Here is a 25,391-nt window from a genome sequence, read left to right as displayed (position 1 = left end):
GCTTTCTTTCCTAATCCTACATGAGCAACATGATTAACATCTACATAGAAAACACCGGTGATTCCTACGATGTCCCGGGAAGGGTCAAGAGGGACGCCAAACACATTAAGGCGGTTCAGTTGTCATCCAAACATAACGCGAGCTGATGTAAGGGATGCGCTAAGATAGGTACACTCAAATAACCCCCAGATTGTTGCCCTCAAACACAACGTTTGGCGCATAAAGGGAATTATTCAGATATTTCATTTTGCCGGCCTCTTTAAAATTGATGATGTTTCTAAATACTCCTCTGTGTAACTCTGTGCTAGGAGTTTATTTGATAAATCTTTCAATTTGGACTCCATTTCGTGAATTAATGATGCCAAGAGCATGTCATTTGTAAAATGTCCCAAGATCGATGTCATCTGACATATCTCACATAGTAATTGCTCATGCTCCGTTTTTTTCTTTATATTCAAGTTTCCAAAATGATTGGCCACACGTACCTAAAGTGTCCGGAATGTTACCGTGAGCCCCTTCTGGCCTAGTTCCATATTCCAAGGCCCTTCCATAAACCAATTCCTTGTCGTGAACCATCTACTGAAAGACATAGATTGTGTGTAGAATACCAGTTTGTTATATTGGTGTCACAGGGACTATGGGAGCACTTTAGCAACAAGGAAGCTGTGGATATAGTTCATTTTTCACCTCGGAATGTCAGATTATTTGCCATACTTCCTCTTATATTACTTTTGTTCCTTTACACGCCAATGACTCACACACGTTGCTAGTTGTGTGTAGGGTATCTTATGTTCGCAAGCATTTATCAAATTGTTTTACTAGCTTTCATTATTTGGTCCTTCAGTATGCAGATTTATGGAGATGAAAATACTTCAAGTAGTTTTGAGTGTAGATCATTCGGTATGCATTTTGTTGTTGCATCTATAAAATACATTTTTATTTCATTTTATCGAGATACTGTGGTGGGTTCACGTTTTCCTTATCTAGGACATTGTGAAGGTTTCTGATGCATTCTTATTCTTTCAACAAGCTGCAAGGGAGCTACATCGAGAGGTTAGTCAATGCTTGTCATGATCTTTCATTCGTAAAGCTACACTAGCGACTATTATGCATTCCTAAAGATACATTCATAATAATTTGACTACAAGATTTAGTGGTTGCAATATTGTTTCATGCTGCACAACAGAACTGAAGGTATCAAAATTGAACATTATTCTTCCCATGTATAAAAGTATTAAACAACCCAAATTTTGAGTACCTAATTGTTGGAAAGAGACATGTCAAGAGAAAACGGGGGAGTGATATGGCCATTGGGAGCGAGGGTGTGTGTCCGGGTGACACGGCCGATGCCCTCCTCGTTGTTGTCCCAGCAATGGTCTCCTCCTCCGGTATGGAGTTCTCAGGGACTGGGGAGGCGCAGCCTTAACCGCCAGGGTTTGGGGCTGGCACGGGGTGGTGCGTTGGGGCAGGTTCTCGGTGCTGGGGGAGGAAGTTGAGGAGGAGGAAGGGAACTGCAATGCGGTAGGGTGGAGCGAATCCTTTCAGCCCGAGGCGGTGCGGTGGTCGAGGTCCTCCTCCCTGGCGCGAGTTGCATCCTCGGCAGCACAAAAGCCGTGCGGCGGCCATCTTGTAGGGGAGGTGTGAGTGATATCCAATGTTGTGCCCGTGGCTGGCGCGCGCCATGGTCAAGACCTGGCACTTCCGTGCGAGGCGGGATCACCTCCGACGAGGGATGGACGAGCATGCGACGCCACAAAGCCTGTGTGTCGGCATGGCTGAAGTCCATGGTGGCGGCGGACGACCATCTTGTTTGGTCTTCGTGGACTCGTCAATCTGGGCAGGGACGACAGGGCGTTGCAGGCTCTCCTCCTTCAAGCGATGGTTCATGGGCGTCGATGCAAGGTGGTCGGGGCCTAGGAGAGCCATGTCACCTACGATCGGTCGCGGTGGTGGAGACACCGGGATTCTCCTAGCAGTTGTTCCCGGGTACCACGGTGGGGGCTCATGGGGGTGCGGTTCTGGCCCGGGCCGGGGCGGGGGGGGAGGCCATTGCCGAGAGGATAAGGAAGAAGAGAGGCGTGACATGGAATAACCACATATCTAGAGTAGATGCTTTATATATCAATATTGGATTTTTCCGTCCAAAACTCTCTTCAACTACTAGAGGACATAATTTTAGATCTTTAATCTTCTTATAGTAGTATATGCACCGTTTGATTTTGGAAATACCGAGAAAAAGCTCCCTAAACAATCGCATATTGTTATTTTGTTGTAGTATCAGTTATGCTTCGTTGAATCTCTTTAGTTTCCATCCTTTCTTTGATATAGATAGTGTGAGGTAAGATATTACAAGAGACCTGACAATATATTACTATTCGGTATAAGCTAAGACTTGACATAAGGGTATATTGATTGAATTTGGAAATATAATATGAGAAGTAAGGGTATCTTCCCCTAAAATTTAAGTCGTCTATAGACCCTCCATGTTCAACTTAGTTTTTGAGGAATTAAAGGTCATTACAGTGAACCCTACACCTAAAACTCAACTCATCATAATTTTTAGGAGGGAGTGGACAATGAATGTTGACAGATATGCAAAATTAGGGATGATGGGAATGCCCATGGCAATCTAGAGAACTTGCACAAAACATGCGAATTTGAGCTAGGTGGCAATCAGTGGCGGAGCTTGACCATAAAATCATGTATGTGTGGGGGGCATGAGTTGAGGGGGCAAATAAATTTCTTTACGATAGTTTTTAGTGGATAATGTAGATCTAATACTAAGGGATATGCACATAATTAATTTGTATGAGGTGTGTGGGGGGGCATGGCCCAAGTTGGCCCCATGAAGCTCTGCCACTGGTGGTAATGTAGATCTGAAGCCATATGGCTTGTATCTATTTGTTATCCATGTGTTCGGGATGATGGAACTCAACAAATTTATAGAATTGGAGATAACAACAAATGGACATAAAAACATAACGAAGTAATATCCCAATGATCGAAGGGATGGAGTTGAGGCACGCGTGATAGATCCAGTCGGCCTGTGGCAATGCACGGGCGTTCTACTAGTGATGCACAGTTGATAAGTTATTAAATGCATGCTCATGAGGGGGTTTTATATAAAACACACAATTACTGGATAAATATCTAAATTTGTTCGACTGGAAAAAACATGAATCGGGCTGGAACTCTAGACTAGGCTGAACTTAGCATGCGCGCAAGATAACACGAACACGAACAAGGGCGGGGTATAGCTCCTTGACCCAATCTGGTCTTCGGTGGCCGACGGGGTCAAGGAGCTCGGATAGGCTATAGGGGATCCAGTGCGATCCGATTGGTTTAGAGAGGAAACGAGGATGAGTGAGGTTCGTTGGTGCTGAAAAAATAGGAGGGAAATGGAGGTTGCGGGCGTTGGTTGGAGGGAGATGGATTTGGATATGAGATGGGGATCCCGAGAAGAACGTGGCGACGGAGTGAGGAAAACTCGGAAATTGGTCTAGGCTTTGACATATTTACTATGTGGGTTCAATATATATAGGAAAATTAGACTAAGTTTAGACCTTATTATTAAATTAGACTGTCTAGATAATTAGGTTCGGGAGTTCAATTGAGAAATGGATGATGGTTTGGGGTATTTCAGAGTTGATCCAAATCTAGCGGTCATGACCGTATGTTTCGGGTATATGGAAGTTTTTGAATGCACGTGAGGCATTTGTGCACTATGCAAAAAAGATGAGGCATGAGAAGACAGCGAAGACGGGCAGCCCAACAACAAGTTTTTATAATACCTAAAAGCGTGTGCAATTTTGACCAGCTATAATGCCCCTATAAGTTTAACGGTTGGGGTATCCAACGGACTCTGAATGCGACCAAATTTGGCTGACAGACTACCTACGATATATAAAGACAAAATACCAATTTTCGACCCATTCCAAGAATGTTTTATACACACTTTTTAAAACAATTTTTAATGATGTCGCGGGCACGGGCGAGTGTGTTTTGTCTCGCAACGGTCATCAACAACGACGAGAAGAACTAACAACTATGAACAGATGCCAATTCTAAAAAAATAATGGCGACGGTGTGCCGATGCAATGCGAATGATGTGATGATGAATGCGGGAAACAAATAAATCACATGGCATGGCTCGAAATAACTTGAAGGCATGTGGAGCGTCGGTCTTGGGCTATTACATCTCTCCTCCACTAACAAAATATCTTGACCCGAGGTCTTAGAATGGGAAGAAGAAGAGGAAGAGGTAAAACTTAGTTGCTCTTCAGACAAACGAGTGAAACCATATAACTTTGGAGGTTGCAAAATATGTAGAATGGCATGATGAACAAGTAAGACTATGAAATCACTCCGGTTGAAACAACATAGAAAGCGAATGGGAAAGAAAATAATTTGGGCAGCACTCCGGTAGAATAGAGAGGCAAAACTTGATAAGATGGAAGGAACTTGAAAAGAGGACGTGATAACCCACAAATGTAGGGACCATTTGTAGCCTTTTTTGATAATTAAGAGTGTGGAACCCAAAGAGGAGCTAAAGGTAGAATTATTATTCTCTCAAGTTCGATCGACCACCCATACAACTCTACGCACGCTAACACTTACTTACCTAGAAAAATTATGAAACTATTTTGCGGGAAGGAAACTAGAAGTACTTAGTAGGTGCAATAGATAGTTTTGCAAGCTAATAAATAGGAAAAAAAAAGTTAGGTATTGTCTTAGATAAATATTAACTTAGTTAGTTGTTTAGTAGAATTCTTTTTGTGTAACGCAAGAGAAAGATTGTCCATATGCAATTGAATATAACATGATAGATACTTATCATATGCAATGTGGGAGAGGCATACGCTAAAACACTTTCCATACTTGGATCATAGGAACTTATGATTGGACTTCTAGCAAACATTCACAACTACGAAAATCATTAAGGTAAATCCAACCATATCATTAAACATCAAGTCCTCTTTACTCCCATACGCAAACAACTCCCTTACTCGGGTGTAAGCTTCAGTCACTCTAGACAACCACTATAAGTGAATTATGAACATATTGCAAACCATACAGCAGGATCCCCTCATGTGTGTGCCTCATGGATGGCACCTTAGGACAACACCATATCAACATACAACTCATATCAATAAAATCATACCACAATTAACCCATAGGACAAAACAAATCTACTCAAACATCATAGGATAGCCACACATCAATGGGTAATAATATATATCATTAAGCACCATGTTTAAGTAGATATTACAGCGGGGAGAAGATGGTTTACACGCTGCATAGAGGGGGATAGAGTTGGTGGTGACGGTAGTGAAGTTGTTGGTGTAGATCGTCGTCATGATGGTTGCCCCCGTGACGCTCCGGCGCCACCGTGAGAGAGGGGGGGAGACAGCGCCCCTCCATCTTCTTCTTCCTTGGCCTCCTCCCTAGGTGGGAGGAGGGTTTCCCCATGAGTTCATGGCTGTCAAGGCTCCCGGAGGGCAGGAGTCCCTCCGAGATTCGATCTCACTCTGTTTCTCTCCTGTTTTCGCCCTTGTTTTCTGGCCTTTCACCGTTTCTTAAATATCCTAAGAACTGTAACTCCGACCTGGCTGAAATTTTGAGGGGATTTTTATCGCGAAAATATCTGTCTTGGGGTAGAGCTCATACCGACTTAAGGGGTGGCCCCAAGTCATCACGGTGCGGCCACCCCCTGGCAGCGCCCTGTTGCCTTGGGAGGGCCTCACACATCGTGTGGCGTTGATTCTTCTTCCAAAAATTCGCATATATTCCAAAAAATATCTGTAAATTTTTATCGTGTTTGCACTCCGTTTGATATGGAATTTTTGCAAAAAACACACACACAAAAATCAGGAACTCGCACTGGATAAGTAAGTTATTCCCAAAAATAGAGCTCCAACTGACTTAAGGGGTGGCTCCATGGCATCAAGGTGCGACCACCCCCTGGTCGCAAGGTGTTGCCTTAGGAGGATCTCGCGCATCGTGTGGCGTTGATTCTTCTTCCCAAAATTCAATTTTTGCAAAAAACACACACACAAAAATCAGGAACTCGCACTGGATAAGTAAGTTATTCCCAAAAATAGAGCTCCAGCCGACTTAAGGGGTGGCTCCATGGCATCAAGGTGCGACCACCCCCTGGTCGCAAGGTGTTGCCTTAGGAGGATCTCGCGCATCGTGTGGCGTTGATTCTTCTTCCCAAAATTCACACATATTCCAAAAAATCTTCGTAAATGTTTATGGAGTTTGGACTCCGTTTGGTATGGAATTTATGTGAAACAAAAAACACATAAAAAATAAGAACTGACACTAGGCACTGGATAAGTAAGTTAGTCCCAAAAATAATATAAAATTTTGACAAAAGTATAGGAAAGTTATAGAGCATTAGCATGAAAAAATAAAAAATTATAGATACGATGGATACATATTAGGACAGAACACACCGATTAAATGGACAATCCAGGGAAGTACATGATCTTGACAAAACAAGATGATGGTTCAAAGAGAGCAACATCACGACGCCTTTGGAATGAAAAACTAGAATGTAGATCTTTGGAAAGAAAAAATGGAGAAGAAAATGACAACTTCTACCACAATTGAATTTGGAAATCATCCTTACAAGGAAGGGTTGAATGGAGTTGTTGGAACATCAACAACGAAAAGAAAAAGCTTATTATGGCCTTATGGAAACCATCTATAAATTATGAGGTGACGACCGACCACAAATGGAAAATAATAATTCCTTGGGAGCAATCAAAGATGTGAAACTTCTTTCGCCAAGAGGATAAATTGAGAACATGGACCATTGATAAGCACCATGATATCAATAATCCTTAGAAAATTCTTTAGGGGAAATACAATCCAAGATAACTCCAAGAAAGAAAAGATGGGCTTAAATATCTCATGCATGATAAATTCTCATCTAGACTCCTCATGAATCAAGAATGCTACAACACCGTCTCAAAATACAAGGGAGAATGAATTGCACTTGGAAATGAAAGACAAAGAATACTTGAGATTTTCCAAGAAAATCTTGAAGAACGCTTCAACAATGAATTAAATCCTTGATGAACCACCATGAAGAACCATCGAGAAGAACACCAGAAATGAAAGGATGATAGAAAAGAATTGAAGGTTGCAAAAAGAAAAAGATGGAGGCCTTTCCATGACTTAGATGAAGTTTCGCGAAGGGAAACTTGAGGCAAACTTGTAACTCCAGAAAATAAAATATGAATGACGAGGAACACCACCGATATTGTTGAGACACCCCGGAACAATGAATAAAGAAAGGTTGAGCCAATGATGAAAATAATTCAAAAACGATCTTGGATATGGAATATGACAGATGGAATTCATTCTTATGTCACATTTGAAAATTACTTGAGATCTCTAGAAAGATTAGAAGAGCCAAGTAAGATCGTGGGAAAAACATGTGGGTTATGGGCCCACTCAAAGAGAAGACCATTGAAGCAATTACTTAGAAAAGAGATGGCACCGCTACATGAATCTTCAGAGATATCTTCAGTACTCGGGATATAATAGAGAGGGAGAGAGATGAATAAATAAGAAATGCTTGGCTAAGAATTTGCAACGGGAAATCATTGGACAGATGCTGAAGGATATGATGAGCACCAAGAGGTTGAATTGATTCCACTGGGAAGACAACAAAAATGAAGAATGATGAATTCATAGCACATGATCATCTTCACAATGAATCACTAGATACAATACAGAAGAAGAGATAGCAGACGAATCACATTAAAATAAAATCACTTTGAGGATAATTTAATCATTGAAGAAAAGGGCGGAAGGGTGCGGAAAATAAAGAAAACTTTGGACAGATGAAGGGAACTCCGAAAAAATGAAAAAAATGAGGATAGATCTTGCAAATATTGGAGAGGATTGAATTATCTTGAAGAGAAGCACTCCAGATGGAAAACAAAATTGACATGACAATTTGATTGAGCAAAAGGATTAGTAGTCCCATAGAAATATGAGAACACCACTTAGGAAAGATCTCAAATCAACATTTGACATCGAAGCAATTCAAATTACTATACACCAACAAAACAAAGGATGATGCTTTTGAAACGAGATGGAAACAAATACATAACCTATTATGCATTTATTGGAAGGATAATCCTAGGTAACTACTTGAATTCCCACGTGAGAACTCCCAAAATCTTTCTACTTACACAATTTGGTCCAACAGATACACGGAACAATTAGTGAATAAATCACCGAACTCCTAGGAATAATACTACACCTCTAGTGTATCACATCCCTCAAAACATAACGAGAGATATCTCAGAAATTAATCTACCTCATAGCCTCGTAATCACAATGATACTAAACATGACAGTACATATGGATGCTCTCCCCTGTACTAGGTGACGCCAAACTCATCTCGCCTAAAAATGTATTAAAGCAATTTCGAACATCTTCGTCATGATATACTCAGGAAACTGAATGATAGCGAGTGTGACAAGAAACCCATAGAGCTCAACTCCCTGGGACTATTCTACCCCAAATTGATAGGAGGCACCACGAACAAAATTCCGGTCAAAATAACACCGTAGAGGTTGCAGAATACCCGCGTGATGCTAAAACAATTGAGCGAGAAGAGGGGCAATATTAAAATTCCTATGCCAAGATTCCTCAAGAGAGCATGGAAGAGGAGTAAAAATATTCCTACTATTTGATATATAACTAGACTCAGAATAGTATTTCACTAGATTCGACAACGGCCAAGTTCGATCAAACAAGGGAGCATGTAGGTAGGTACTTCTCTGATGCCAACTTGTAATGCCCAAGATGCAGCAGTGTCCTCATCCTGGCTCGAGGTCCTTGATAGGATAGAAGTGCATCTCATCATTTTGGAAGAATGGATATCATTACAAGTATATGTAAAGAGGAGATGAGTATATAGAATTGGCTTACACTAGCCACAAGCTAAATCAGGATCATCTCAAGGAATCATCATACATAAAAGCAAGGTCCGAATATGGACGAAATCAAATTATAAAAGTGACATTCATCCTTGCTAATACCAGGATGCCGGTTTGGTACCCATCCTATAATCCTTGAAGAAGAAGAACAAGAACTCCAAATGAAACAAGAATCTCTCTCACATTAGAGAATCACATTACGTGTACATACAACTGTTGTTGTAGTAATCTGGGAGCCACTCGGACTCATTAATCTCATTTCCAAGCGTATTAAGACAAGCAAATCTTAATGGGTGAGGTATGGTTAAGTGGTGAGGCTGCAGCAAGCACTAAGCATTTGAATATGGCTAACTTATGAGTACAATAATAAGAAGAGCATTCTATGCATAAATGGACATGAACTAATGATGATGAAGAAGTGATCATGAAAACCTACTTACGAGTCAAACATAACCCCACCATGTTATCTTCTCGGTTCAAACCTCACAAGAAGAGACCATCACGGTTGGTGTACTTTAATTGTGTTTACTTCAAGTTTTCTATAACTAGGTGTTAAACAATTTCCAAGTTGCCAAATAACCGCGGGCACATCTCTAAGAAAGATTTAACTCTGCAGGGGTGCTCCAACTCATCCATCACAAACTAACCATAAGCTACTGTGGAAAACCTCAACCTCGAGATGACCCAAAGTATCCTCGGAATCTTGGTGGATAAGATGTTCGTTAATGGTAAAACAAATCCACCAAGAGCGCCCGACAGGACAGATTCCAATAGGAGCAGCATGTATCTTCTTAAGGCAGTTCCAGATGAACACTACATATGATGCCCTGATAGAAATCCCCCGAGTTTCCTTGGGGTGGCCCCGCAGGTGGCTCTATGTTCCCCGCTTGGAAGAAGAATGGATCCATGGAGAAGACGAACCAATGTAATAGAACGAATGCTCACACTCCAAACGCTTTAAAAACTCTATCGAGAAGAAGAAAATACGGAAAACAAACAAGTAGCATGGTAAAAACCACAACATATACATGGCATGATGTGCAATCAAGTATGATGTCAGTCCATTTAATTATGCATGGCATAGCAAAGCATAACAATCGAATACTACACATTAAGTGAAGTTCACTATGCAACGAGTTGCAATTTGATGAAACTCCACACTCGAATCATTTAGTTCACTCTTGTTTATTTACACGGCAAGTTTAAATGTTGTTAAGCATCGCAAGAGGTGAACCATGAATAAACTACATTATCTAGGCATTTAAATGAGGCCGAAAATAACAATTTTAATTCCGTAACAACCTCGTATACATAATAGGAATTTATTCCTGTTTTGCATAAACATATTTAATATTTTTTAAACGGGGAATAAAGTGCATCGTGTTATTCTACACGTTTTCTAGGCTTGTTACATATATGGAACATTTTAATCGGAGCTACGGTTATTTAGTAATGAAATAAATAATTTTAACATGGCATTTATGCAAATTAATGCAAACAACAAGTTTGAACATTATAAACATGGTTTAAAGTTGGATATTATTAATCCACATAAAATTCCAAACGTTAACATATATAAAGTTTTTACATATGATGCATAGTTAGTGAGTTATTAAATGCATGAACATGATGGGGTTTTGTGTAGAATAGACAATTACTGGATAAGTAACTAATTTTCTTCCACTGGAAAAACATTAATTGGGCTGAAACTATAGACTGGGACGAACTTATCATGTGCGCAAGATAACACGCTGACGCACATGGGAAAGGTAGAGCACCAGGTTGCTCAACAAGGGCATGGGCCTCTCCATTGGGCTTGGCGCATGAGGCTGGGCCTTGGTAGAGCGCGGTGGATGATGAGTGGTGGCTGAGTGAGGAGACGCGGGAGAGCGGCTCGTCTAGTCAACGTGGGTAAGCGACGCTCGCACGACTCACGACAAAGGTTCAACACGGTGATGACAGGGCTTGCAAGGGCGGCTGCACTTCTATAGCTTGTTGTTCCAGCAATGAAGAGGGCGGTGTAGGAATGGCAGGGCGATGGGGACGGTGGGATGGAGAGCAATGACATTGCAGGTTGGGTCCTCGGTGATGGAAGGCGAAGAAGCTGCTTGGCCCAGGGCTCATGACGCCATGGGGGTTGCAGGGAAGGTCGTGGATGATAGCGGCGATGCATCTCCACGGCAGAACGGGTTGATCCGATCAGGGTGGTCCATTCTGTGCCACTCGAGCTTGATCCGGACGGGGCCTCGGTAGATCTAGCATAGGAGGAGCTTGGGAAGGCCAAGGCACTCCTGACAAGGAATAAACGAGTGAGGGACTAGTGTCGGTGTTAAAACCGGTTGATCCCGAGAAGGGGGCCCAAACTATGTATCTTGGATCGATGGGTAATAGGAGACAAAGGAGACGATGTTAACCAGGTTTGGGCCCTCTTGATGGAGGTAAAACCTTACGTCCTACTCTGGTTTATATTGATGGTGGGGTATCGAGTACATAGTTGCACTAGTAGAAAATAGGGATTTGGTTCGGGCCTGGCCAGCCCATTAGTCCCGGTTCTTCACGAACCGAGACCAATGGGGGCATTAGTCCCGGTTCATGAGCCCAGGGGGCGGCCGGGGCCTCGTGGGCATTGGTCCCAGTTCGTGTGGACCCATTTGTCCCGGTTCTAGGCATGAACCAGGACCAATGGGCTGCGCTCCTGGCCCACATCCATTGGTACCCGTTTAGAAGGGGGGGGGCTTTAGCCCCGGTTTATACCACGAACCAGGACAAATAATTTGCCTATATATACCCATCGTCGCGGTTGTGCACTCTGTTTTTTTCTGGCCGGCAAGGGGAGGGTATTTGGGTGCTCTAGCTTACCTCCTATGCACATGAGGTATTCGATGAAATGCCCAAGCCACACTAGTTAAGCTTTCTCCTCTCGAAGCTCGACCTCGGAGCTCCATTTTTCCCAGATTTGTCTAGATTTAGCGGTCCGTCATGCCCCGTCCCTGTTTTCAACGCTGGGGCACGTCCATGTGTACGTTTGCAATGTCGTGTGCAAGCTCCTCCGCAGACAGTGAGGTAAGTCGATTTGGATTTTCGGTTGACATTGGATTTGGGGATTTCTCATCCAGAGTTTCGCAGGATGGGCCGTAATATGCGCCTTTCTGGCTCGTAGGTGGATGGTTGCGGGATTGTGCAGTTCCAATCCGAATTTTTCATTCCCAATCCAAGTTTCTACGGCCTTAAGGAGCGCTCGAATCACCGTTGCCCGGGGCATGGGCTAATTCCTGCTCGTCGTGTTTCTTGGGGTGGGGCAAGCACGGGAAGAAGGTTTTTGGGTTGTCCACTCGATGTAATTCCTCAAAACATCAGTTGGTACTCTGTTTTCATCGATTTATTGCAAAGTTATGAATTTCACCTAATTATGTGAACTCTGATTTAACAGCTTCCTGATGAGTGTGATTGGGTTGTTTTGGATTGACCCCTCTCCCACTGAGCTAGTGGGGCAAGCTTTTGAGGAGCTCCATGGTGGCCTTGAACATAGTTGGATCAAAGCTAGTAGGATGGAGAAAAAGGTTATGGATCTGAACAATGAAAACAAGAAAATGCAATTGAAGTTGCAGAAAAGGAATGAGCTCATGGAAACAATGGGTTTTCTCTTTGTTCTTGGCATCATCATTGTGGCTAGTTTAGTTTCTATTTGATCTAAGCAAACCAATTAAGTGGCAGTGTGTGTGTTATGTTTCTGCTAGTGTGTTGTGTCCTAAATGTAATTCTATCATTTGTGCACTGTTGTGAACTTGAACAAATGTAATGTTGTGCCCTAGATGTAATGGATATCATGTGTTGTGTTAAAATTGTCACCACTTCCAACTTGGAACCTTTTCAGAGTTCATTTCAAATGCTTTTCAATTTTATGGTCTTATAGCTCAAAATAATCAGTAAATGCATGAAAAATAACAAATGATGTCAGAAAGGGTTGTAAATTGTTGATGTGTCTTTGAATGGTGCATTTTGAACACAGAAAAACTATGGGGTTCAAATAAGTTCAAAAAAATGAAATCCCTTTGTAACAGACGAGTTTCCGTATGAAACCCTGATACTTTGAAAGAGATTGTCCATTTTGTACACGAAGTGCATCCAGTTTTTGCCTTAACCCTCTCAACTTTCTCGCACATGCTATGTCGATGAAATGATGATACCATGCCAACTTGGAACCTTTTCAGAGTTCATTTCAAATGCTTTTCAATTTTATGCTCTTATAGCTCAAAATAATCAGTAAATGCATGAAAAATAACAAATGATGTCAGAAAGGGTTGTAAATTTTTTATGTGTCTTTGAATGGTGCATTTTGAACACAGAAAAACTATGGAGTTCAAATAAGTTCAAAAAAATGAAATCCCTTTGTAACAGACGAGTTTCCGCATGAAACCCTGATACTTTGAAAGAGATTGTCCATTTTGTACACGAAGTGCATCCAGTTTTTGCCTTAACCCTCTCAACTATCTTGCACATGCTATGTCGATGAAATGATGATACCATGCCAACTTGGGACCTTTTCAGAGTTCATTTCAAATGCTTTTCAATTTTATGGTCTTATAGCTCAAAATAATCAGTAAATGCATGAAAAATAACAAATGATGTCAGAAAGGGTTGTAAATTGTTGATGTGGCTTTGAATGGTTCATTTTGAACATAGAAAAACTATGGAGTTCAAATAAGTTCAAAAAAATGAAATCCCTTTGTAACAGACGAGTTTCCGTATGAAACCCTCATACTTCGAAAGAGATTGTCCGTTTTGTACACGAAGTGCATCCAGTTTTTGCCGTAACCCTCTCAACTTTCTCGCACATGCTATGTGGGTGAAATGATGATACCATGCCAACTTGGAACCTTTTCAGAGTTCATTTCAAATGCTTTTCAATTTCATGGTCTTATAGCTCATAATAATCAGTAAATGCATGAAAAATAACAAATGAAGTCAGAAAGGGTTGTAAATTGATGATGTGGCTTTGAATGGTGCATTTTGAACACAGAAAAACTATGGAGTTCAAATAAGTTCAAAAAAAATGAAATACCTTTGTAACAGACGAGTTTCCGTATGAAACCCTAATACTTCGAAAGAGATTATCCGTTTTGTACACGAAGTGCATCCAGTTTTTGCCGTAATCCTCTCAACTTTCTCGCACATGCTATGTGGGTGAAATGATGATACCATGCCAACTTGGAACCTTTTCAGAGTTCATTTCAAATGCTTTTCAATTTCATGGTCTTATAGCTCATAATAATTAGTAAATGCATGAAAAATAACAAATGAAGTCAGAAAGGGTTGTAAATTGATGATGTGGCTTTGAATGGTGCATTTTGAACACAGAAAAACTATGGAGTTCAAATAAGTTCAAAAAAATGAAATCCCTTTGTAACAGACGAGTTTCCGTATGAAACCCTCATACTTCGAAAGAGATTGTCCGTTTTGTACACGAAGTGCATCCAGTTTTTGTCGTAACCCTCTCAACTTTCTTGCATATGCTATGTGGATGAAATGACGATACCATGCCAAAATGAAAGAGAGGCGCAATGCTCACCTGCACGTTTCTTAGCTTCAGGCCAACGTGCAGGTGAGCACTGCGCTTCTCCCTTCATCGTCTCTACACTCAGGGCTTATAAACCGCTACGAGTGCCTCTCGCTTGGCGCGGTGGGACTAAAAAACAGCTGCAGAAAGAATCAACTAAAAAACTCTTTCACTAGTTCATGCCACGAACCGGCAATAAAAGGTGCTCGTGGGGCCCCAGCCTTAAAACCTGTACCAAATAAAAGGCCTTTGTAACAGCCTTAGAACTGGTACTAAAGGAATCAACTTAAAAGCTTTTATAAACCTCTAGTATTATTGAAAATAAAATTATATAGAATTTTGTTACAAACTTTAATAGCAAAAAGAATTATCATAAAAGAAAATAAATAAGTAATTAGAATTTTGTTCAACACATTAAAAGCAAAAAGAATTATCATGAAACAAAATAAATAAGTAATTAGAATTTTGTTACAAACTTTAATAGCAAAAAGAATTATCGTAAAGAAAATAAATAAGTAATTAGAAACAAAAAAGAAAGCAAAAAAAATGGCGAAAATTAAAATAAAGGAATCAACTAAAAAGCTTTTATAAACCTCTAGTATTATTGAAACTAAAATTATATAGAATTTTGTTACAAACTTTAATAGCAAAAAGAATTATCATAAAAAAGTAATTAGAATTTTGTTCAAAACATTAAAAGCAAAAAGAATTATCATAAAATAAAATAAATAAGTAATTAGAATTTTGTTACAAACTTTAATAGCAAAAAGAATTATCGTAAAATAAAATAAATAAGTAATTAGAAACAAAAAAAAGCAAAAAACAGGAAAAAAATTGAAAAAAAGTGCCACCTACAGGGCCACCACGGTCTGCATACGACTAGAAACCCATTACTAAGGCCAGGATGCAGGACCGCAGTAGGCCCAATAGGCCCACAAGCACATAGAGTGATTTTAGGCCCGTAAGACTATAGTCGAGAGGAGCTCGAAGTGGTTGGTTCGGCAGGGCTTATAAACCACTCCGAGCCCCTCTCGGCTAGCGAGGTGGGACTAAACATAGCACCGCACCGCGCAAGGCCTTTGGTCCCGGTTGGTGGCACCAACCAGGACTAAAGGGAGGCATTGGTACCGATTGGTGCCACCAACCGTGACCAAAGGCCTCTGCTTCCCGCCCTTTGGGCTGCTGAAAAGAGACCTTTGGTCCCGGTTTGTGCCACCAACTGGTACCAATGCCTCTGCTTCCCGCCCGGCGGGATGCTGAAAAGAGACCTTTGGTCCCGGTTGGTGCCACTAACCGGGACTAAAGGTGGGGCTATATAAGTGACAGTTTAGAAATTTTGATCTCTCCCCCTCTCTCCATTCGATCCCGACGCCGCCAAGCTGCCCATCGTCCGTCTCCGCCTCGCCGTCGCCGTCGTCGCCCCGCACCGTCCCGTGCCGCCCCGCGCCCCGTGCCCCGCGACGCCGCCGGCCCCTTCCCGTCACCGCCCCGCACCTCACCGTCGACCGTCGCCGCGCCGCCCTCCCCCGCGCCGCACCTCTCCGTCGTCGTCGCCGTCGCCGTCGTCGTCACCGACACCGTCGCCGTGAGCAAAGATTTTTTTCTGTTAAAAGATTTTTTGGTGATATTATTGTTGAATATGCATGTTTGTATGTTCATATATATGCAAAGATCGAATATGTCAAATTTTTATGATTTTTTTCTGTTCATAGAATTTTTATGATTTTATTTTGTTCTAATTTTGTTCATAGAATTTTAATGATTTTTTTGTTCATAGTATTTTCTTTGTCAATTTATGTATATGTTCATATTGTGTATGTACAGGAACATTGTGCATGATCAAAGTCATTTATGAATATGTTCATATTTAGAATAGAGGAAAAAGGAAAAAATAAGAAGAGAAAGTGTTTAATATAATTAGTTAGAAAAATAATAGAACTATAGTTAAACTAGTTTCTTTTTAGTAAGTACTACTTTATTTTATTTATAGTAAGTGCTTCATATATAGTTGAACTAGCTAGTTGATTTAGTAAACTACTTTATTTTAGTATATATAGAAGTAGTTTGTTTTTAGTAAGTACTACTTTATTTATTTATAGTAAGTGCTTAGTAGTTGAACTAGTTGATTTAATTAATAAAACTACTTTATTTAACTATATATAGAAGTAGTTCCCGCATCGACGTCGACTTGTTGTTATATATAATCGTGACATGCTTTATTTAACTATGTATGATGATGATTAATTAGTAGGACTTATTGTTATATATGATGATGCATGATGCAAGCATGCAGAGTTATTATATATAAATGTTCAATTCTTTCGGTATATATAGTGTGTCACGATTATATTGTTGTTTACACACATTTACCACATCAAACAGGAAATGTCTGACGATGGATATTGCGAGTGTGAATATTGCGGCGACTCTCGGGGTATGTGCGACAAGCCTCACCTGCGAGACGATAAGTTCTTCAGCATGAAGCTTGACGAGAACGACGATATGTACCTCCCTTGCCATGCAAGAAGATATGTGTTGGAAAGGCTCGATTTCGAAGACCACGAGAGAATTGAGACGAGGAGCGCTAAGCTGAGGACTATACATGGTCACACCTTTGTTATCCAAGTATTTAATTCAGTTTTTCAAACAGAAGTTGGGTGCCCAAAGTAGGAAGATCTTTCCAAGGCATATGGATTTCAGAAGGGAATGGAAATCACCTTCGATCTTCGTCCTGAAGATAATATGCCAGACAACATCGACATTCGGGTGGTTGTCGATGATATGCTTCCTGTTTTACCTCCATGTGAGTTTCTCAACCATATTTGTCAAGTAATTTGCATTTATATTTATAAATAGTTGGTGTAGTCAACCTGTTTTCCTCTCGCAATTTACATGTCATGTGGTGTTCATCTTCTATTAAAACTTTGGCCACACATTGCAGGTTCCTAGTTATTGGGCCATGGTTATAATTATATCATGTTACATGTTGTACAAACAACAATAACAACCCAAATTGTCCTTTGAATGATCGTAGCACATGTGGTTGTTTTGAATGGTTTATATAATGCCCACATCTTGTGGACAATTACAAAAAATTTAAGTATTTTTGAAACATTAAATTATTACAAAATTTGGGTGGTTGTCGATGATATGCTTCCTGTTTTACCTCCATGTGAAGTAATTTGCATTTATATTTAGAAATAGTTGGTGTTCATCTATATACTAAATTTGTTAAATTATAATTTACATCTTATTTCGTTGCTTCGACTGAATTACGAAAATTAATTGACACGACACACTACACGTATGGATCACATCTAACTTGGGAGAAGAAGGATGATCTTCTCCACTTTCTTGTTGCTGGTGTTCTGGCTTCTAGGGATACCTTCCCGTATCATTTTGGAATAGGCCAAAATTATTCATTTTACATGCCACTAGTGCATAGGTTGAGTCCAGATGACATTCGCCGAAATGTCTTGGTAAGAGTTTCCTAATTAAGTACGCTCCACTATTGCATAAATGGTGTTGATTACATTGCTAACTAGGTTATTATTATGTTCTTCAACAGCAACTGCCATATGATGTAGTGCCTCCGTTAATGGAGCCAGAAGGTGAAATGAGAATTAGAAGCCTGCTGAGGGCTGAGTTCTATGCTCCATACTTGATTAACTTAAAATCAAGATAAAAAAGACTCCAAATTGAAGCATGGAGAGAAATAAAGAAGGTTCGCAAGCCACAAGCTGGAGACCGTTGGATCTCTATGATTCATCATGGAGCAATAGGTGTTATTCTGTTTTATGACATTATATCTAAGAGAGAGGACTAGGTCTTATGAGAGATAAGTTATTGTAGTTTATATTATTACTTGACATGATCGATTAATTAGGATGCATGATGCATATGATGACTATATATATATTATGATGTTTCTCTGTTTTATTTTATGTGTATCATATGATAACTTGGTATATGATTAAGTTGATGATGAGTTGTTAGATGATCGATTAGAATACTATTTCCATTCGACGAAAATGATATGAAATGATATAGTGTAAAAAAGATGCATATATGTGCATGTAACTCGTGTCTACATTTTGTAAATATGTTCGACAAAGCATGACGGATAACCAAGCACGGAGATATATAAGAGAGGACACTTTTCTCTATTAGCTAGCTAATAACAACCTAAATTAACCCCTAAATCAGCCCCTTCAAAAAAAACTCAGCCCCAGCCAGGTGCTGACGCGTGGATGCCTTTTGGTCCCGGTTGGTGTCATCAACCGGGACTAAAGCCCCCCCTGCCTGGCCTGGCCGCAGTGGCCACGTGGAGGCCCATCCGTCCCGATTCGTGTAAGAACCGTGACTAAAGGCAAAGGGCATTAGTAACGACCTTTTTGTCCCGGTTCCGAAACCGGGACAGAAGGTCCTTATGAACCGGGACAAAAGGCCCTTTTTCTACTAGTGTTGGTCTACCTCATAGTCGTATGTTGTGGTCTAAACCCTAGGAGTAGCAAACTTAACTTGTCCTATGAACTAAATCCCTCTAGTTTATATAGATACCAGGGGATCTAGGGTTACACAACATCGGTTACATCAGGGAGCAAACATATCGATCACCATGTGGCCATGGAGTGCACGCCAAGTCTTTGGAAGAGTCCATTCTGAATACAACATCACCTTATTTAGCCGGAGTCCAATAATGATAATAGAACGGCCGAGGAGGTCATCCCATAGAAATATGTAAGCGGCCTGAGGACCCCTTAGTCACGGACTCCCTAAGTAGCCCCTGAACTGACCTCCAACACATTAGTCTTGACCTCGAGCTACTTCTTACGTCCAAAGTCTCTGGCTTGCGGGGCGAGTTCTCCCCTTCTTATGTTTAGTCTGTAATAGCTCGTCCATCGATGACCTCCCCATTTCCAAACGATATACAATATATATATTCAAAAAGACTGAGTTTAACTTACTGGCCGACCATTCAATGGCGAACATTGTTTTCGCGTGACGCCCTTTTTAACGAAAGGTCGCGGCTGGTCAAGACCAATGACCCAGTGCGAGAGCGTGGTTCGAGACATCCTTTATGGACATGTTCCATTACGGAGATCGTGTCCGTATTTTCCAGGGATATGGTTTATGACTCGGGTTATCCCACACACACACATAGCCGCACAATTTTATCTGGAAATGGTGAAGTTCACGGGGCAGCAGACGGGCTCTTGGTATCTGATGAGCTTATCAAAGAAAAAATTGCCACCACATCCTCCTTACACATTCCAGATCTCACATCACCGTCTCCATTCCCAACCCTCAAAGCTCCAGCCTTCAAGCTCCCCTCTGCCCCCAACCTTGAACCTTTTTCCTAGTTCAGCCAGGCTAGATCGGGCTCAAAAGGCAACTGGGAGGTCTCTTGTGTCACACACGATGAGGAGGATATCCTAGAGTTGAAGAGCGCCGGCTACTTGTCGGTGAACATCGTCCATCGGTGTCACACCCTATGTTTGTACCTCTTTGTCACTTTCCGTTTTGCAAAATTTGGAGCCAATTAAAAATTTTGAGTGCTTGTGATGACCGATTTGATTGCAAGTTGCTTGTGTGCTTGATTGTGATTTAGTTCACCCAAACTACCTTATTTCTGAAAACTCCTCTCCTTGGCCCCAAACCTTTGCCCAATGTTCATGCCATGTGTATAGGACCAGAAACTATTCTTAATAAAATATTATTCCAACAAAAAGCATTTATTTAATTTTTAAGCTTCAAAACCCCTGAATTGGGACTTGCACTACAAGTCCTTAATTTAGGAGGGATGTTTCACCCCAAAGGTTTTTCTTGGACTCTATTATTAACATAACTTCCCACAACCACAAAATAATTATTTTAAAAGTTATTTTCCTATTTTATTTAAACACCCTTTTCTGAGGCCAGAAATGGTATTTCATAGGTAAAAATTATTTTCCTACCTTAAAAATATTTGAGAAAATTTAGGGAAACTGAGAGGACATATATTTTCCATATATTTGGGTTTCGCCACATGGTCATGTTCAAAATATTGCGAAAACCCCTCAAAACCCGTTGTGCCTATTCTAATCTTTTGAAATATTTCCAAAGAAAATATTCTCAATAAATCCCAGGGAAATTCCAGCATGCTCCACATGTTATATGAAGTGACCCTGCAATCTTTCATCCCCATCCAAGTTGATTTGATTCACCCAATAAACCCAAAACCCTTCCTTTCCATAACCAAGTTGGAACAACTCTACATTGCCATGTTTGCTCTATTGCTCTCAAACTTTGCAGGAGTGATCGAGCCCCCAAATAACGATGCCACACCAATTTGTGCATTTGCGGGAGATGGTTTACTCCCCTTGGTGCACATAAATCCGATTCTACCCATTTCTAGGGTTTTCCATGTCTACATCGTCAACCTTGATCAAATGATCTCAAATTTGGTGAATCCTACTTTTTTGCCCATCATTTAATCCTGTTAATTCTCATTACATTTGGTGAGGTTTATCTTGCTCAAACCAGCATAAAACATCTTTTGGCGATTTAGTAAAACACCTACTTTCACCCTTTCTACTTCCTTCCTTCACTCCAAACTTTTGTCATAAGTATGTGGTTCAGCCCCACATCTGCACCTGAGAGCCCCAACTCTAAATTAATTAGAGCAGGACAAAATCCTCAATTACTTTTCTGGTTCATCACTGGTAGAGACCGCTTCTCACTTTTCCTTTGACCTCCATGTCTCTCCTCGGCCCCAAAGTATCCCACGGGCATCTCCATAGCCCGGAGACACTAGTAGACACGATGGGGGCGCGCCAGAGCGCACCAGCATGCCATGGCATGCCAAAACTTCGCTCTACACGCGCCACAGTGCACGCCTGCACCAAGGGTGGCCAGCCCCCGCCTGGCCTCACCCCCACACGATGTCTAACTTTGACTGCCTCGACGACCGGTGTCAGCGCCGCATCGGTCCCCTCCTCTCTCCCTTTCTCCTGCCCTTGGGGACGCATGCCCGCGCCCGCCCAAAGTGGTCAGGTGGTGCTTGCCACCGCGACGCGCAAGGTGCCAGCCGTGCTCCTCCTCAGTCCCTCATTCTGACGTAAACCACACCCACGAAGACCACATGCTCATTCCTGAGCCTTCTCTCCTCCTCTAGCCATTGCCACGGCCTCACCGACACATTAACTTTCGGTGGACCATACCCCACCTATATAAAGGCCACCCCGGCCGCTCCTCACCCCTCTAGAACCTCTCTCTCACCTCCAATCGACCACCCAATCACCCCACTTGAGCTCCCCGAGCACCAGTGCTCGAGATCAACCGAGGCGCCACCACGTCGGGGCTCCATCGATCTTGGGACACATGCCCGCTCCGGCCTCCATTCCACCTCCATCGTGACTGCAGTGAGCCCTAGACCCACCTCCACCTCTTCCCCGCTCCCTTCCATTTGCTGAGCGTCTTCACCAGCAACCTAGTGACGCCCTCCACCACAACCTTCTCGTCACCGGCGACTCCGGCCACCTCGCCCACTCCCTCGACCCCCATCTGAACGGCGGGAGTGCGAGGAGTCCATTCCTGCGCTCGCCTTCCCTGGCCATCAACGGATCTGACGCCGGTGAGCTCCTCCCCCTTCTATCGTGAGGTAGAAGACGACCCCGACAGGGTGGCCCCACCTGTCGGCCTTAGTCTCTCTCTCCCCCTCTTTGACTCGCTCGCCATAGGTCCCTACGCGTTAGGTTCAAACATGACGGCGCGCGTGCCTAGGCTGGCTGTCTGGCTGGCTGGCTGGGCCGGCCCAGTTGCTGGCTACTCTGGCCCAGGGTGGTGAGCCCTTTTTCTTTTTATATTTTCTGGCATTTGCTAAGAATTTCACAAAGAAAAATAATATTCCAAATCCAATTATTTTTTCACCATAAATCTTATAAAAATATGTAGTATTTAATAACACTACTTGTGTAATTTTTACAAAAACTTTTATACACGGTTTTATTTTAAAACCTAGTTTTAGGTATTTTTAGCCTATGTTAAAATAGATTTTAAAACCTTTTTCACTTCAAAACCGGAGACAAATATTTTTAGCTGTGAAGTTAGTATTTTACATAGTAGGGTAACATTTTAGGAGTGAATTTTGTGTTCTGTTTTTGTTGTGATTATTTTTATTGTTATTACTATCGCGACAATAGATCACGTGGTTGACGAAGGAGTTGGACCCGAAGACTTTGAAGACCCTGGAGACTTTGCTGACCAAGACAAGCAGCCCTTTGACCGTGCGCAAGAAACTTTTACTTGCGTGACATATGGTACCTTACTTATGCATATATTCCTGTTGGATCGGAGACCCCCTTGTTGGGTCGTCCCCGAAGAACACCTTGTTGAAACCTGCATTTGGGCATAACCCTACCACGTACGAGGGTTGTGCATGTGGGATGTAGATAGTTGGTAGTAGTTGCTACACAAGAAGTGATGGGAATGTTTACAAAGGCTTTTTAGAAACCCCGTCGGGTGCAACTAATGCCCGAGGGTGATGGTGAGGATATGGAGGACCACTTGAGAAAGAAGTGGTGCACCAAGAAAAGTTTTGTGTGAGTGGTTTCGGAAACGGGATTAGATTTAAGATTTGTTAACTGTCCCAACCTTACATGTGCGACCACGATACCCCTTATGGGACAGAGCTTTGTTGATTACTCTAGTCAATGCTAGGAGAGAGCCTGCGTTACTAGTGACGGGAGTGATGGGTCACTCCCGAGACAGGGTCGTGCCACGGTCATATGGATCAAAGCAAAGATGTGATGATCATTGTATTGAAGATCAAAGAGAGAGAGAGAGATTGCCATTGATGTACTTACTATAGACCTGTAGGTCTGTTGTGAACTACTCACACATCATCATGAGGGAAACACATTTGATGAAGAGGCCCTCCGTGTTTGATGCCCCTCCCGCAAGGTGCCACAACAGAGCTCTAGATGGCCTCCCGTCTGAGCAGAGATTTGCGGAAGCGTAAAAAGTGTTTTGGGACTCCTTCTGGTGTTTTTCGGGTATATGAGAATTTATAAGACAAAGTAGAGAGTCGGGAGGGCTCGAGGGAGGCACAACCCATCTGGGCGTGACCCCCCAGGCCCGCCCTGTTGGCTTGTGGCCCATTGTGAGGCGTCTAGCTTTCTTCCAATGCTCGTTGGTCTCCTTTTGGTCTAGAAAAATCACGGAAAAGTTTCACGGCAATTGGACTTCGTTTGGTATGGAGAACTTGAAAAGTGAAAAATACGCAGAAAACAACAACTGACACTGGGCACTAGGTCAATAGGTTAGAGCTCAAAAATAATATAAATTGGTAAATAAATCCCAAAAATATTCTAGAATGATTATATATCAGCACGGAACAATCAAATACTATAGATACGTTGGTGGCGTATCAACGGCCACGAGACCGACGAAAGGCGACGACCCCTTGCCCCCTCCTTCCTTCGTCTTGGTGTTGTAATAGAGGAGCCTCTCCCCTCTTGGTGTCTGCCAAGGGAGAGGAAAATTCATGTCTTTTGGTGTCTGCCCGGAAATTAGGGTTGCCTCTGTGGGGATTCTGACTCATAAGTCGAGGTCACCAAATGTACGTGCACGGTGATCCTAGAGACCAATGCTCAATGAACACTCAGAAACTTAATAACAAGAGTGTTACATCCGTTACGTACCATTATACTCGAATATGGCCTTCATGTCCAAGTCTTCATATATTTGCAACAGAAAATCTTCATCAATAGCATGACCCCATGACATCTACATTTAACCCTACATGCATTCTGAATGGGAAGCATCCTAGCTTGCACGAACATCACCAAGGTATTCTTCATCATTGCATGTTCTCTCATGCTTGGTCAATGAAATAACTAGTGGCAAGCCAATGAGTACATTGAATGTACTCGCAAGCAACCCATGTTCAAAAGAAGGCAATAACAATGCATGATACACCACTAAGTAGGTAATTTGCAGAAAGCTAATTTTGAGTGCAATGTCAATCATCTTGTAAAAGGATGCATCAATAGGTTGGAGATATCCATACGAACAAGTTATCGATATTATCATAAGCAGGGGTTGAACATCTCATGTTCATTCATCATGTCAAGTCATGTAACTTAGCTCAAGTATCATCTATGTCTCTCTCTCACACACACACCAAGTTTTCGTAAACATCTGTATATAGTCTAAGCAGTACCACCCAACTATCATTGACCGTGGACACGACTATTCAAATAGTTTTACATTCTGCATAGGTTTGTGCGCTGTACACACAAAACTCAGGGAATTTCCTTGTCATCCACGACTTGTGGTATATTATATACCTGAGATAAGCACCCGAACAATGTCTTTCCCCTGATGATACTAAACAAAGAGTCCACTCGTTAGTGACATCCCTCATGATGTACATCATACGAGCCTCACTCAAGATCGTACAATCCATGAGGGCAGGAAACAGTGTGCCCGGTGTTTATAAAAACAGCCCATGGACGTCCTTCTTGGCACGACCCTGTAAAAAAAGTCACCACGCCACTCCGCGGGATCTCTGCTAGCATCGACCAAAGTAATTAACAAGGCCCCATCCTATTAAGGGGTATCATGGTCGCACATGTAAGGTTGGGATGGTCAGCAAATCTTAAATGTAATCTGTTTTCAAAAGCACACGCACCACTTGTCTTGGTACACCCCTTCTTTATCAAGTGGTTACCGAACTCAACACCATTTCCCTCGGGCATTATTGGCACCCGACGAGATTTTCGAGAAGTCATTGAAATCATTTCTTTTTCCGTCACCATGCATATTCCCATCCCATTTGCGTAGCTTACACTTAGTATCCTAACATCTTCCAACCTGCACAACCCTCA

This window comes from Hordeum vulgare, chromosome 7H, assembly GCF_904849725.1.
Source record: "Hordeum vulgare subsp. vulgare chromosome 7H, MorexV3_pseudomolecules_assembly, whole genome shotgun sequence".
Lineage (NCBI taxonomy): Eukaryota > Viridiplantae > Streptophyta > Magnoliopsida > Poales > Poaceae > Hordeum > Hordeum vulgare.
The sequence above is the reverse complement of the archived record's forward strand: the minus strand, read 5'-3'. Positions refer to the sequence as shown.